The sequence below is a fragment of the Apteryx mantelli genome, chromosome 2 (assembly GCF_036417845.1).
Source record: "Apteryx mantelli isolate bAptMan1 chromosome 2, bAptMan1.hap1, whole genome shotgun sequence".
Classification (NCBI taxonomy): domain Eukaryota; kingdom Metazoa; phylum Chordata; class Aves; order Apterygiformes; family Apterygidae; genus Apteryx; species Apteryx mantelli.
Window position 1 is genome coordinate 35,674,123 of NC_089979.1, and position 15,366 is coordinate 35,689,488.

General features: G+C 43.4%; 1 protein-coding gene across 2 annotated transcripts in view; it reads right to left on the reverse strand.

Moving 5' to 3' along the window:
* Window positions 1-15,366, reverse strand: part of PLAG1 (PLAG1 zinc finger) — a 57,033-nt gene that overhangs the window by 11,545 nt on the left and 30,122 nt on the right. The gene's annotated exons all lie outside the window — the stretch shown is intronic.

Here is a 15,366-nt window from a genome sequence, read left to right on the forward strand (position 1 = left end):
TCAATAAAGTTAAAAACAAAACAAAAAATTCACACACCACAAATAATCTAGAAATAATAACAAAACACATAAAATGCTGGGCCCAGACTTGAGTTTCTTACTCAGAAAAGACTGAATAAGAGAAGATTTTCTGGATTAGGCCCAACTTTACTAGAACCTAATGCCTTCATTCTGCTTAATTATACAGGAAATAGCAGCTTAAAAGGTGACCTGCAAAGGAAAATAAAATTAATTTAAAAAAATAATAAAGCCTCTTAATGATGTACATTCTACAGGTAAATCCCAATACAGGGCAAGTCTAGGTGTGCCTGAGCAAATTCAGAGGGCCCTTCTGGAATTTCCCTTATTTCTCCCTTTTCTTTTCCACTATCCTTTTGTAAATATGCAATATGTCCTCCTTCTCTTGCTAGAAGGTCTTCTGGATAACACAGGTATATACTGAAAACATGTTCAGCACCTCATTGTAGGGAAGAGGTTTATCCCCTCCAACTCTTCCAGGTACATAAAGGCAAAACGCTAAAGAGAGCACATACCCTATGTGGCATATTAGGCTCATGATATGTGGCAGGAGGCCCTGAAATAATGTAGCGTTTCCCTGCCACCAACACTTTCTCACTTCCATTCACTCCTGTAAAGTATTCTTTATATTGGTATTGAGTTCAACTTTGCACAGCCCCAACCTCCTCTGCTGGTAAGCATGTATGTGAGCGAACCGGCATGCTTGAACACATATCAAAGGCAAAAGTATTTCACAGAAACTGGGGGAAGCTTTCTGACAGATAAGAACATTTATTTGGGGCTTTTTACATTCAGGCAGGTGGTAGAAACAGCTCTGGTACCCAAAGAAAAACTGAAACCTCTGTTCTCAACTAATGTACAAGACAGGGGACATAACTCTCACCTCCTCTTTTGAAGGTCCCAAGATCGCTTTATTTTTGAGAAAAATGATGATGACTGCTCAGTCCCTCTCCCAGCAAGACCTTTATAAATTAGTTACCCTGTGATACCTATCTCAACATCTCCCACTACCACAACAAAAAGGAAAAACTTCATTATCCAGATGTTTCTACTTAAGTAGCCCACAATAAATAGTCAATATTTAAAACAGCCACATAAATTTAATGAACTAAGTCCTTACAGATTTAGTCTCTTTACTATTGGTATTTACAGACTATTTCCTGTTTAAAAAAAAAAAAAAATCTATTTAATGTCCCATCAACCCTGTTGAACATTTTCTCTTAAACGCTTAAGATGTTCAATTCTCACTACACATCTAAAGTATCTTGAGCAAAAAACAGATGGACTCAGAGATGGGCCATCAGAGGCATGGAAATACTGTCGTACCAGGAGAAACTGTAGCAACTGCAACCAGTAAATAAGCAAGGTAAAGGCCAGATGTATTTAAAACACTGAATGGAATGAAGGAGGAAGGTCAGATGCTCATATTTACCACCTTAGAAATACAGCAACATTGCAATGCAGTGGATCCAAAATGAGGGGATTTCAACTTCTACAGGACCATTATTAAATCAAAGAGCTTAGCAAGATACATATAAAGGAGGAAAAGTTTATATGAATAATGAAAACATCTGCTACTTTTGACAGGATTCAACAAAAACAGAAGATAAAGAAAATTCTTAAACTTTGCAGCAGTAAATTAACTACTGGTTAAAAGATTGTCTCTTTTGGGCAGAATACCAAAGTTGTCTATTACAATTATAATTTTTAGACCACCCTTCTCAGAAGCTTTTGAGGTCAGAAAATCTCTGAGGCAGAATGCTGGACAAAGATGTACCATTCTTCTTATAACTGCTTATAGCTATAGTATTACTAAGTTTTCTTCTCAACCAGATGAGTTAGGAACAATTTTTAATGCATAACATTTCAGATTATTCTCCACATGAAGCAGAGAAGCATCCCACTGCAAAATGCAGTCACATGTACATACATACCTAAAACCCACTTGGAAACTCATAACAAAAATAGACTTCTTTTACTCTTCTGTTTTATAATGTATGAGATTGTAATTCTCATAATTAATCAGCTTTTCTATTATCTATGAGGCACTAGCTATACTAACTCTCCAACTACCCAGATAATTTTAGGTTAGCCAATACCTGATTTTCTAACATCTAGAGTCAAAGAAAAAAAAACAACCTTAAAGCCCTAAGCAAAATCACTTATTTCTGCTTTTAATATTAAAAAGGAGGAATATTCTCTTTTCAAAATTTGCAAGTCATCTTTAAGAATCTGAAGCACAGCTAACAGAGGCAGTGAACAGATGCAGCAGTTTGCGCAGCAGTTTGCGCAGCAGGGCACACAAAGGTACCTTCATTTCTGTTCCCTGTGGTGTACACCTCCTCAAGCATGGTTGTGACACGCCGCACAGCGCGTTCCCCAGCGGCTGCTGGAGTTGCTGTGTCAGAGGCTTGGACCCAGACCGACCCTCTGACAGTAGATGCAGCTCTACAGGTCTCAGGCTGCAGGGAGTGCTTGGGGCCTCTCCGGGAGGCCTGGGCTGGCAGCCAGCTCTCCTGCAGGAGGTGTGCTGCTGTTGACGAGCTGTGTCGTCAGGTAAGGGAGTTACGGGAGGAGGTCAGTAGGCTGCGCAGCATCCGAGAAGCAGAGCAGGAGATAGACAGGGTATTCTCGGAGACTGTACAGCTCCAGGAGTCCCAACCCCCCACAGCAGTGGAGTTGCTGGAGGGCTCTGTGCCGTGTGAAACGGTACATCATAACACCGTAGAAGAAGGCTGGAAACTGGTCACTGCTCGTGGGAGGAGAAAGGCTCCTACTCCTCCCGAAGACTTGCAGCTGAAGAACAGGTTCAGTGCCCTCCAGGATGAGGAGGAGATGGGCATGGCTGCAAGGGAAGTACCTGGGACAACAGACCCTGTGCCCTGCCGGAACGCCCGGGAGAAGCGGCGGGTGATTGTTGTGGGGGACTCCCTGCTGCAGGGGACGGAGGCATCTATTTGCCAACCTGACCTCTTGTCTAGAGAGGTTTGTGGCCTGCCGGGGGCTCGTGTGAGAGATGTCATGCAAAGACTGCCTAGGCTCGTCCATGCTTCGGACTATTACCCACTGCTGCTCTTTCATGTGGGCGCCAATGACACCAAGGGCAAACTGGAGACCATCAAGCAGGATTTCAGAGCTCTGGGGATGGTGGTCAAGGGTCTGGGAGCCCAGGTCATCTTCTCCTCAATCCTGCCAGTGAGGGGGATTGACAAGAGGAGGAGAAAACGGACTTTCCAAGTTAACGACTGGCTGCGCCGCTGGTGTTGGCAACAGGGTTTTGGTTTCTACGACCATGGGACCCTGTTTGAAGATCGACAACTGATGGCAAGAGATGGGATCCACTTCACGAGGCGGGGCATGCGGGTCTTTGCCAACAGGTTGACCAACCTGGTAAGGAGGGCTTTAAACTAGGAAGGACGGGGGAAGGGGAGAGTTATAGTGCCAGGGTAGCTGGCAAAAGACTGCTCAAGTCGGGATGCCTCCAGCAGGTGAATGCAGCCAGGGAAGTGCGCATGGGATGTGGCTATGGAGGACCCTCTTTTACCCCTCCTGGGAAACCTGCATGCTCAATCACCTCCCTGAAATGCCTGTACACCAATGCACGCAGCTTGGGGAACAAACAGGAAGAACTAGAGATCTGTGTGCGGTCGCAGGGCCATGATCTCATTGCCATTACAGAGACATGGTGGGATAGCTTGCATGACTGGAGTGCTGTCATGGATGGCTACGTACTTTTTAGGAAAGACAGGCCAGGAAAGCGAGGTGGTGGAGTTGCTCTTTATGTGAGAGAGCAACTGGAATGTATCAAGCTCTGCCTAGGGGTGGATGAAGAGCGAGTCAAGAGCTTATGGGTAAGGATTAAAGGGCAGGCTAGCATGGGTGACACTGCTGTGGGTGTTTACTACAGGCCACCTGATCAGGATGAGGAAGTCGATGAGGCCTTCTACAGACAACTGGAAGTAGCCTCACAATCCCAGGCCCTGGTTCTCATGGGGGACTTCAACCACCCTGATATCTGCTGGAAAGACAACACAGCTAGGCACAAACAGTCCTGGAGGTTCCTGCAGAGCATTGGTGACAACTTCTTGACACAGGTGGTGGAGGAGCCAACAAGGAGAGGTGTGCTGCTGGACCTCGTACTAACAAACAAAGAAGGACTGGTGGAAGATGTGAAGGTCGGGGGCTGCCTTGGCTGCAGTGACCACGAGATGGTGGAGTTCAGGATCCTGCGAGGAGGCAGCAGGGCACTAAGTAGGATTGCAACCCTGGACTTCAGGAGAGTAAACTTTGGCCTCTTCAGGGACCTACTTGGAGGAATCCCATGGGTTAGGGCCCTAGAAGGAAGGGGCGTTCAAGAGAGCTGGTTAATACTCAAACATCACTTCTTCCAGGCTCAAGAGCAGTGCATCCCTATGAGTAGGAAGTCAAGCAAAGGAGGCAGGAGACCTGCATGGATGAGCAAGGAGCTCCTGGCAAAACTCAACCAGAAGAAGGAAGTATACAAAAAGTGGAAAGGGGGACAGGCCACTTGGGAGGAATATAGGAACATTGTCAGAGTATGCAGGGATGCGACGAGGAAGGCTAAATTCCCATTTGGAATTAAATCTGGCTAGAGATGTCAAGGACAACAAGAAGGGCTTCTTCAAATACATCAGGAGCAAGAGGAAGACTAGGGAAAATGTGGGCCCTTTGCTGAATGGGGTGGGTGCCCTGGTGACGAAGGATGCAGAGAAGGCAGAGTTACTGAATGCCTTCTTTGCTTCAGTCTTTACTGCTCAGGCCAGCCCTCAGGAACCCCAGACCCTGGAGGCAAGAGAGAAAGTCTGGAGGAAGGAAGACTTTCCCTTGGTCGAGGAGGATCAGGTTAGAGATCATTTAAGCAAACTTGACACCCACAAATCCATGGGCCCCGATGGGATGCACCCACGAGTGCTGAGGGAGCTGGCGGATGTCATTGCTAAGCCACTCTCCATCATCTTTGAAAGGTCATGGAGAACAGGAGAGGTGCCTGAGGACTGGAAGAAAGCCAATGTCACCCCAGTCTTCAAAAAGGGCAAGAAGGAAGACCCAGGGAACTACAGACCAGTCAGCCTCACCTCCATCCCTGGAAAGGTGATGGAGCAGCTCATCCTGGAGGCCATCTCCAAGCATGTGGAGGAAAAGAAGGTGATCTGGAGTAGTCAGCATGGCTTCACCAAGGGGAAATCATGCTTAACCAATCTGATAGCCTTCTATGATGGAATGACCGGCTGGGTAGATGAGGGGAGAGCAGTGGATGTTGTCTACCTTGACTTCAGCAAGGCTTTTGACACTGTCTCCCATAACATCCTCATAGACAAGCTCAGGAAGTGTGGGCTAGATGAGTGGACAGTGAGGTGGATTGAGAACTGGCTGAATGGCAGAGCTCAGAGGGTTGTGATCAGTGGTGCAGAGTCTAGTTGGAGGCCTGTAGCTAGCGGTGTCCCCCAGGGGTCAGTACTGGGTCCAGTCTTGTTCAACTTCTTCATCAATGACCTGGATGAAGGCACAGAGTGCACCCTCAGCAAGTTTGCTGACGATACAAAACTGGGAGGAGTGGCGGATACGCCAGAGGGCTGTGCTGCCATTCAGAGAGACCTGGACAGGCTGGAGAGGTGGGCAGAGAGGAACCTCATGAAGTTCAACAAAGGCAAGTGCAGGGTCCTGCACCTGGGGAGGAATAACCCCATGCACCAGTACAGGCTGGGAGCTGACCTGCTGGAAAGCAGCTCTGCTGAGAAGGACCTGGGAGTGCTGGTGGACACCAAGTTAACCATGAGGCAGCAATGTGCCCTTGTGGCCAAGAAGGCCAATGGTATCCTGGGGTGCATCAGGAAGAGTGTTGCCAGCAGGTCGAGGAAGGTGGTTCTCCCCCTCTCCTCAGCCCTGGGGAGGCCACATCTAGAGTACTGCGTCCAGTTCTGGGCTCCCCAGTACAAGAGGGATGTGGCACTACTGGAGCAAGTCCAGCGAAGGGCTACAAAGATGATTAGGGGACTGGAGCATCTCTCTTATGAGGAAAGGCTGAGAGAGCTGGGCCTGTTTAGCCTAGAGAAGAGAAGACTGAGAGGGGATCTTATCAATGTGTACAAGTATCTGAAGGGAGGGTGTCGAGAGGATGGGACCAGACTCTTTTCAGTGGTGCCCAGCGACAGGACGCGAGGCAACGGGCACAAACTGAAACACAGACAGTTCCATCTGAACATGAGGAAAAACTTCTTCACTGTGAGGGTGACAGAGCACTGGAACAGGTCGCCCAGAGAGGTTGTGGAGTCTCCTTCTCTGGAGATATTCAAAACCCGCCTGGACGCAATCCTGTGCAACATGCTCTAGGTGTCCCTGCTTGAGCAGGGGGGTTGGAGTAGATGATCTCCAGAGGTCCCTTCCAACCTCAGCGATTCTGTGATTCTGTGAACAAATAGCTGCACTCGAAAATGTTTTAAAACATGATTTGATATGCAAAGTAAAATGATAATTAAGACATCAAATAAATAGAACCAACAATCCTCCTCCTAACTTGCATTTCATTTTTTTTTTAGAGTATCCAATCACAATAAAGGAAAATATTAGTTTCATGGTTATTTTCTTTCAAAATAAGACAGCTATAATGGGAACACAGTGCCCAGTGCCAGTTTGTGTCATTGTGTCTTCTATACAGAACAGTAAATCTAGTTTCAACTCCTGAAATTAATCAGTTTGTAAACCAGAATAACAGTCCTAGAAACATTAGTCATAATAATGATAGACTTAAAGATATCAATGGCATTATAGAGTCATCCTCGGTTTTAAATGTTTCTTTAAGGAAACAAAATGAAAAGTGATTACTTACCCTATGGTAACTGTGACTCTTTAAGAAGTGCTGTCCACACAGATCCCCGGTGAGCATGTACTCACATGAACAAGATCAAGTTCTTTGAAGACAGTAATGTCCGTCCAGGCCATGCCTGTGAACCCTCACAATTACTACAATCAATGGCGGAAGGCCAAAGGACTCCCAGGCTGTGCTATGCACATCATTAGGGCACCTAATGCAGTGTGCAACAGCAGCAGCTCCAAACTCTGTTTTTTACCTATGCTGTGGGGTAAGAGCCATTATGTGTGCAGCTACCATCAACTTGCTGCTTTGAGAAGTGGCAACTTCTAGCTTCAGTGCCTGCTCCCACATGGAAACAGTGTTTGCAGTAATCCTGTCAGTCCTGAACATGTGCTCCTATCTCAGGATTTTGCATGTTGGATGAGAGGGAGCAGGCAAGGTTCATTGTGCCTTGTGTAAGGGACTAGGGTCCTAAATTGGCACAAAGAGGGAAATAAATGGGCAGGGGTTGATGTCCTAACTGCAAGTTGGTTCTGAGGATAGGAAAGTGGAAACACAGACTGACCTCTTGGTTTGGGAAGACGGAAGATGAACATGTGCAACCTAGGAAGCCAGGAGCTGCGGCTGCTAATAGTGGTAATGGAGCAAACTAAGCTTGGGAGCTCCAATCTAACCTGTCTCAAATTTGCCACCAATAAAGTATCCTTCAGAATGAGGGACAAAAGATCACTTGTGGAACCTCTATGGAGAATGTGTCTGAAGGAACCACAATTACTGTAGCATAAGTAACCAGTTTTCTTCTTTTCTGTACCAGGTGACTAATAAGCTGTACCCTGTCAAGGTAGGAAAGGAGCAAAAATACTGACTGAGGAAACCTGCTCCGTGGCATAGCAGACAGTCAGTGTGATGGCAGTGGTGAGGGATAGAAGGGGGAGCTAAACTGGAGGAAGAGAGAAGCCAAATTGGAGAAGGAGAAAGTGAAGAAAGAAACTGTTAATTAATGTAACCGTTTACTTCGGAACAGAAAAGCCAAAAGGGCAGTTAGACAGTACCTTCATTAGAGAGCAGCAGAAATGAACGAAAAACCGCCTCACTTGGTCTCTGTGTCTCAACCAGGGCTATCAAAATTGTGCAAATGTCATCAGAATTACTGAAGATCAAGGAATCTACTCACGAGTTAAGGCAACCAAAAAAGGAGCACCACTTAGTCTCCTCAACGGCAGGACTTGCTGCTTTCCATGCCTCCCAATAGGCAGTTTGGTTCATGGAAGGTGAAGATCCTCTTGGACACCTCTGCTGGGCCAACTGTTGGAAAGGGCTGAAGGCACAAGTGGCAAGCTGCCCCCATCTCTACAGAACAGTACGCTAGGACATACAGCCCTGAAAGGCTCAAAGATCACTCCTAGATCAAGGAACACTGTGCCTCCTGCACATTTGCACTGTGCAGGGGGTTACCTTGGTGCAGCAGGTCTTAGTTCCTCTGATCTTGTAGAAAAATACTGGATTTCTATAGCAAGAGGCTCATCTCAAAGTAGCTGTGGGTAGCACAAGTTCTAGCTGCCAAGTCTGGGACTTCCAGAGATGCCTCTTAACTGAGAGCTAACTTTCAGTAAGGGAGGATCTCTGCTGGAAAAGTTGATCCCACCAACAGAAACAGTCAAGCAGATAAGAAAAATCCATGCTTAACTGGCAAAGATGTTGAAGTATTGATGACATTAGGGGTGCCTTTCTCAGTCTTGACAACCCCCTTTGATGCAGGGGTCTATGTCACTATTTGTTCTTGACTGGCTGCCTGATACAGGTTTATTTGAACAGCATGTCATTTTTTAATAGAAACAGCCAGTGAAGCCTGTTCATCTTTGATGCCCGGGTTAGGTGGACGATCCAGTCTTTGGTAGGAAGATGTTGTTCTCTGCAATTTGTTCCTGACTGGACTGAGGCAGTAGGAGGGAGGGTGACAGGAGGTGTCTCTGTGACCTGTATCCTGCTACGTATGGAAGTTCAAGCTGAGGCTTTGACCCTGGAGGACTGAAGAAGGAAGAAGGGACATTGCTGGACTGAGACTGTTAACAAGAAGGTGGTCTTACCAGTGAGCCTGCCTAGGCCAGAAGAGGCTTGCACCTACAATTTCAAAAAGTAGTACTTAATTTTCTCCCTGCTTTATTGTGTAATTTGAAAGAAATTTGAACAGTAAGCAACATGTACACGCATGTTTCTCCCCTAAGCAAAGAAGACACCTGGCGTGACTGTCTATAAAAAAGGCACTGCCAAATGGCAGAAGGGACAGATTTCAAATCTTGGAGCCCTGCCTTTGGCCATCTTGGACTTTTGTATGGGAGGTAAAGAGAGGAAGGGAGCCAACACATACATTATCTTACACTGGCAGAGAATCAGTTGGAGTTTTTATAGCTGCTGTTCTCTCACAGGTTTATAAAGAGATGTGGAAAAAAAACCCAGGGATCTACACTGAGGCTGTGGTGGTAATGAGACAGAACTGAAAGGTGGGTGAAGTCACTTGGTCTTTTATATTTTTGGACAATATTTATTGTAAAAGGTTCAAAGATGTAGGCACTGGCCCTACCCTAGAGCAGTATTTCATTTAAAGGGGGCACATGCACATAAGCAAATGAATCAGAAAAAAAAAAATTTTTTTTTTTTTTACAAGGCTGTGTTTATCTTATCTTGAACTTCAGGATTTCTCCTTACAGTAGGCAGATGGGTTCAGAAGACTCTTTTTCCATGGATTCATGTTCTAGTCTACAATATACAGAGGCAGCTGAATGAGTGTGGATGGATGGCAACGAGAGCACATACAGACTGCAGGAAAATAAAAAAAAAAATTCAAGAACACAGCAGGAGAATTGCCTATGAAAACTAATGTAGCAAAATGGAATGATATGGGCAAAACAATGAAAATATCCAGTGATCTTAGGTATAAACATAAGAATGACTTAGAGATAATAACACATCAGACTTAACCCCCAGGTAGACTGCCTAACAGCTAAAACGTAATGAATTAGCATAAGCACTGAAACTAGAAGCAGGCAATCATTCCAGTCTTCTGTTAGTGACAGCACAGTACTAACATCTTTTGTGTGTAGAACAATGATTATGCTGTAAAGAGTGTTATGTATTAGGTAGAAAAATACAAGAATTAAGATATTTCATCAAAATTTTATCAAAGACTTTGTTTTTTAGCAAAATACCCACAAAACAGAGAAACTTTCTGGAATTGCATAAAATTGAGGGGAAAAAAACCCTGATCCATCTTTTTCAAACTAGTGTCAAACATGGGTAGCAAGGGAAACGAATAGACCAAAATGGCCAAAATCATTTTTTCCCTGGACAGTAAATACATAGGTTCCACTGCTAAACATTTTTTTTTAAATATACATACCTCTTATTATTTAAGAAAGCAAGCATCTGGAGGAAAAAAAACTAAGTTGCTGTGGGACAGTAGCCATCATATGAAAATAGATATTTATATAGGTTTGCCTTCTAAATACAACATTTTTTTCCATGATCATAAGACTATTTGCAATTTTTAAAGCTGTACTAAGGTCATGAAATGTTGGATTACCAGCATGTTAATATTAGAAAATAACTCATTTTTATAATATGCTACAGTAGAAGGAGTATTACATAACCTTTTCAGAATATTTAAAAAATACTCTACCGTGCCTGCTTTTTTTTCTTAAGTTTTTGGAAATGTAGAGCAAGAATTTACCAAAGTTTATTTTATTATGACCTAATACTCTGTAGTTAAAAAAAAAAATCACAATACTACCCAGCATCTTTTTGCGGACTTTCCATGTTTCAAATTATTTAGGTCCACACTAAATCTTCAGAGCTCAGTTTTGGTTACTAAATGTTCCAAAGGATTCCTGATTATATGCTAAATTAAAGGAGATAAGAGCTCCCTAGAATTAATCCATCTCATGCTTGTGGTTTTATGGGCTTTTTAAGAATCTCTATGGCACTGCATAGACATGTTTTCTAAAAATTTTGGAGAGGCTGTGATACAAATAATATTGGTATGGTAATTAATGTTAGAATGCTTAAAACCTCCAAAAGGGCTTTTATATACTTCTGAACCAAAAAGCCTTAAAAATAACCTGCATAAATCTATTTTTAAGCTGACAATGCTTCTGTAGAGCAAACTTTTGGTTACTATATAATTTGCATCTAGGACGATGTCATTTTTATAATAAACCCTACCCAAAAGCAAATTCTGTATATGCATAAATATAACACACCCAAAAGGTGCCTATAGGACTATATACTATTATCATGATGATGAATTCACTGATATAAGTGAGGAACATTATTTTCCATTTTCCCAAAAGTAAACAAGGCCTTCCTAGGATCTCTTAAGAACACAGGAATAGGTGTATGGGCCAAATTAAAGGTTCATGTAGCCCGATATTCCGTCTCCAATAATGGCCATAAGCAGATACATAGGGAAGAGTTAGAACAGGTCATGAGTATCTAATATTCCTCTCTAATACCCTTCTTCAACTATTCGGACATCAGGGGCTTCCAGAAACAGATGTGGCTTCTTTTAATTTAGCAACTCCCAGCAAATCACTGTTCCAAGCAATAGTCCAGGCTCCCCTTGGAAGCCACACCAATTTCAGCATACTTCAGAAAGGAGTCCCACAGGTCACCCTGTACACTACCACTTCCTTTTGTAGGCTTTGAAGCTAACTTTAACTTTCCTAACTTTATATGATCTTGTTTTGAAAGGCAGTGGTCAGACTATCCTCTTTCTTCCTCTGCAGGTCTCTGATTTTGTAGATCTCCATGACATCATCCTCGAGTCAGTCCCTCTCTAGACAGAAGTCCCAGTTTGCATTAGTGTTCTTCACAGGGAAGCCATCCCATGTAGCTCATCAACCTTGCCGACCTCCTTCTCTGAGCCTCTTCCAGTTCTAACATACCCTTTCTGAGACGAGGGCACCACAACGGCAAACAGTAGTCAAGATGCATGTGAGCCACAGATTTATACACTGCCATAATGACATTCTCCATTTTGGTCTCTATTTCTTTCCTAAATCTTCCTAACATTTGGGCTGTGTTTTGGTGACCAATGAGACGACGATCCCACAGAATCATCAACCACAATCCCCAAATGTTACTCCTGAGTGGTAATTCCCAGCTCAAACTCATTATTTTATATGAGAAATCCAGACCGTTTTGTCCAGTGTTCCTCACTGACCCTCATTTATCTTGACTGAATTTCATCTCCCACTTTGTTGCTCAGTCCCTTAGCACTGTAAAGCCCTTCTACAGTTCTTCACAGCTGGCTTTCTTCCTCACAGCAAACTTGCTTACCCAATTGCTCATCCTCTTATCCACATCATTTATGAATGGGATGAACTGCACAAACCTCTGTGGAACAAAGCTGGGGTGCTCCCTTAATTGAGAACTGCCTTTTTATTTCTACCTTTTGATCCTATCTTTTAATCTGTCACTCACCCATGCATGTACCTTCCTGCTTACCTTATGGCTGCTTAGTTTCCTTAAAAGCCTTTGATACAGTTTACTTGGATTTTTGAACCAAAATATCTTTATCCATGTTCTTGATGATGCCTCCAAAGAACTCCAACAGAACCATATGGCAGGACTCTCTCACAAATGCTAGTTTAACTCTTCCCAAATAATCATACCTAGCCAGGTGGCCACCATTCTACTCTTTATTATAGTTTTTACCAAAACAGCCTGATACAGATTTCAGATTTGCCTGGTACAGGCCTGTAGTTCCCCTGACCTCCCTTGAAACAGTGATTTTACGTACTACATTTCAGAATATTTTTCTAAACCTGCAACCTTTAGGATGTACCATTTAAACGATATAATTAGGTTGTAGAGCATGACTAAATAGAACAGGAAGCTGGTTATAAGTTTTGCTTTTGGAGACAGAGTCCTGTAACTTGAATCATAATACAAGACATTTTTAACAGTTTCAGTTACCAGTCAAGAGAAAGGGGTTCTGGTGCTCAAATCTGCTAGGTGGAAATCACAATGGCATTGGTGAACTCAAGATAAGCTCTCACTCACATATTTCACCATACAACATAATTCTGTACAGCTAGCAATCTCTATTCCAGAGGCAGTCAGAGCTGACACAGCACAGGAAAAAGCAGCCACCAGTCATACTACTTTGTGCTGTGCTCATAATTTAAGCTAAAAAAGTAAAACTTACCAAAGAGCTCAGTAATTTCACTTGAAGGTCTGCTATGCAGACAGCACAAAGGAACTGGCTGTGCTGGAGAAATTAACAGGGTGCCAGAAGGTAGGGACAGGTTTTAAATAGCAAAGTCTGTAAAATAAGCATGGACTAGGAGTCAGAAAACATTGGACTACAATAATCCAACCAGTGATTCATCATTTGGGCTTGGACAAATTCTCTATCCTACCTCAATTTTTGCCCACTGTGAAACAAGGGTAATACTTACCTGTATCACTAACACAAGCTCAAATAAGGAGGGCAAGGTGGTGGGAGGAAGTGCTTGAAAAATTGCAGTGGCACATAAAAGCTGAAGTGAGGTTAAATTAGATGGTCAGAAGCTCACATCTGAGACAAATATACAACTCAAAATGGACAGATATAAAGTCACTGAGAGAAAGGAGAGTCTTCCCAGCACATATGCCACATACTGAGTTTACATGGTAACTCTATACAGAAGTCCAAAGAACGTAGCAGAAGCCCAGTCCTGCCCTTAATCACACAGCCTGAACAACACTGCCTGGGGGTGGAAACTGTGACAAGGTTTAGCCTTGCCTTTTTTTTTTTGTAACCTTGGATTTTCATACGATTTATTGGTGCTATTCCAATTAAAATGCTAGTCCTGATTTCTCTGGTTCCTCTGCCCCCCATCCCAGCCCCCCAAAAAAGGCAAAAAGTAAGAAAGAACGTCCAATTTCCAAGCAGCAGCAAATCTTCTAACACACCCTATTGTCGAGGAACTGCTGTTCTATCTGAAAGAAAATAACTTGATAGATTACTGTAGCTTCACATTAAATAAAAAGCATCACTTACATTTAGTCAAGATGGCCTTTGCTACTACTGCTGTAGTTCTGATGCTGGATAATTGTATCAAATGACCCTATGAGCTAAAATACAAAAGCCTTAGGAAAGGATAACTGAAGATGCAGAATATTTAGGGTAAAAATAAAACACACATTCTGAGAGAGATACAATGGGTTCTGTTGTATTAAGCCTCAGGTAATACTCATGCACATGCACGTGTGTATGTGCGTGTGTGTGTGTGTATGTGTGTGAGAGAGAGAGAGAGAGAGACAGACAGACAGACAGACAGACTTAAGAGAGCATGGAGTAAAGGACAACTTCCAGTGATGGGACAAAACACTTTTTGAACTGGTCAGTAAGTGCAGCAAAGTTGTTATTAATAGGCCTTTCAGCACCTGCACAGTTCAGGTATTGAATATATTTTTGATTCAGTTCACATGTAACAGCTTTGTCTACATAATGATGTTAACGTACACATAATTAGTTTATTCTGATCACAAAGACCTCACAGAGCATTTCCATGCCATTCTGTTACAAGAGCATCCTTGTTAAGGAGGTAAGTACATAGTCCTGCATTCGCTCCAGCTTCCTGTTCAGTACTCTAAGTGGTTCATTCACAGTGCTCTGTTCCAGTTTGTCATGCAGTGCATTTTGGGATGCATGCCAGAATCTATAAGAATTCTGAGATTTAATGTCAAATTTATGAACATGCATAATTTACAGCTACACATGATTGAACATAGTGGAGAGAGATGAAGCCAGGCAGTTAGTATCCAGAACAGTGTCATCTGGAGCACAGTTTTTTGATTCAGGTGACTGGCAATAAATACTAGGTCCAGCCAGCAAAAGCAGAACTTCCTAGAAGTCTGTACAGCTTTTGCCCTGGAGCTGCACCAATAGAAGACTAATCTGGGAGCTCCTATCAGCCTGGTGAAATGTCATAACCACGTAGATAGTCACCAAACATCTTCACCATTAGTAATGAGGTAATCGGCCAATTACTGTCAGGACAACTGAGTCAGGAAGGCTCATGGTAGCACAAGGAGGTTTGAGGGGAGAGGGTTCCTCACTGGCACAAAACAGCCCGCAAGACACATACGTGTCCCCCCCATTCTGTCCTGTCTGCACCTCCCAAATGCACAGGCTTATGACATCATCAACAAGAGGGCATATTTCTTCACAGTCCTACCAGACAGTTTATCACAGTAAGCATTCACCAATACCAATAACATGTGGTGTGTGATTAAAGACCTCTGCTCTGCAAGGTAATTTTTGTTCTCCATAATCCAAGACATTAGTGCAATGAAGAGTTCTCCTCTCTTAAGCAACTTAGCTTAGCTTCTGCTTCCCTGATTTATAAGCCTGCATTAAATGATGGGAGAAAAACATATGCAAGACTTTGCCTTGAACAGTTGCAGATTGCCAGTGTGGCAGGATTCCAGAAAGGTGGAAGGAAGATGGTGACAAAAAGGATGGAATAAAA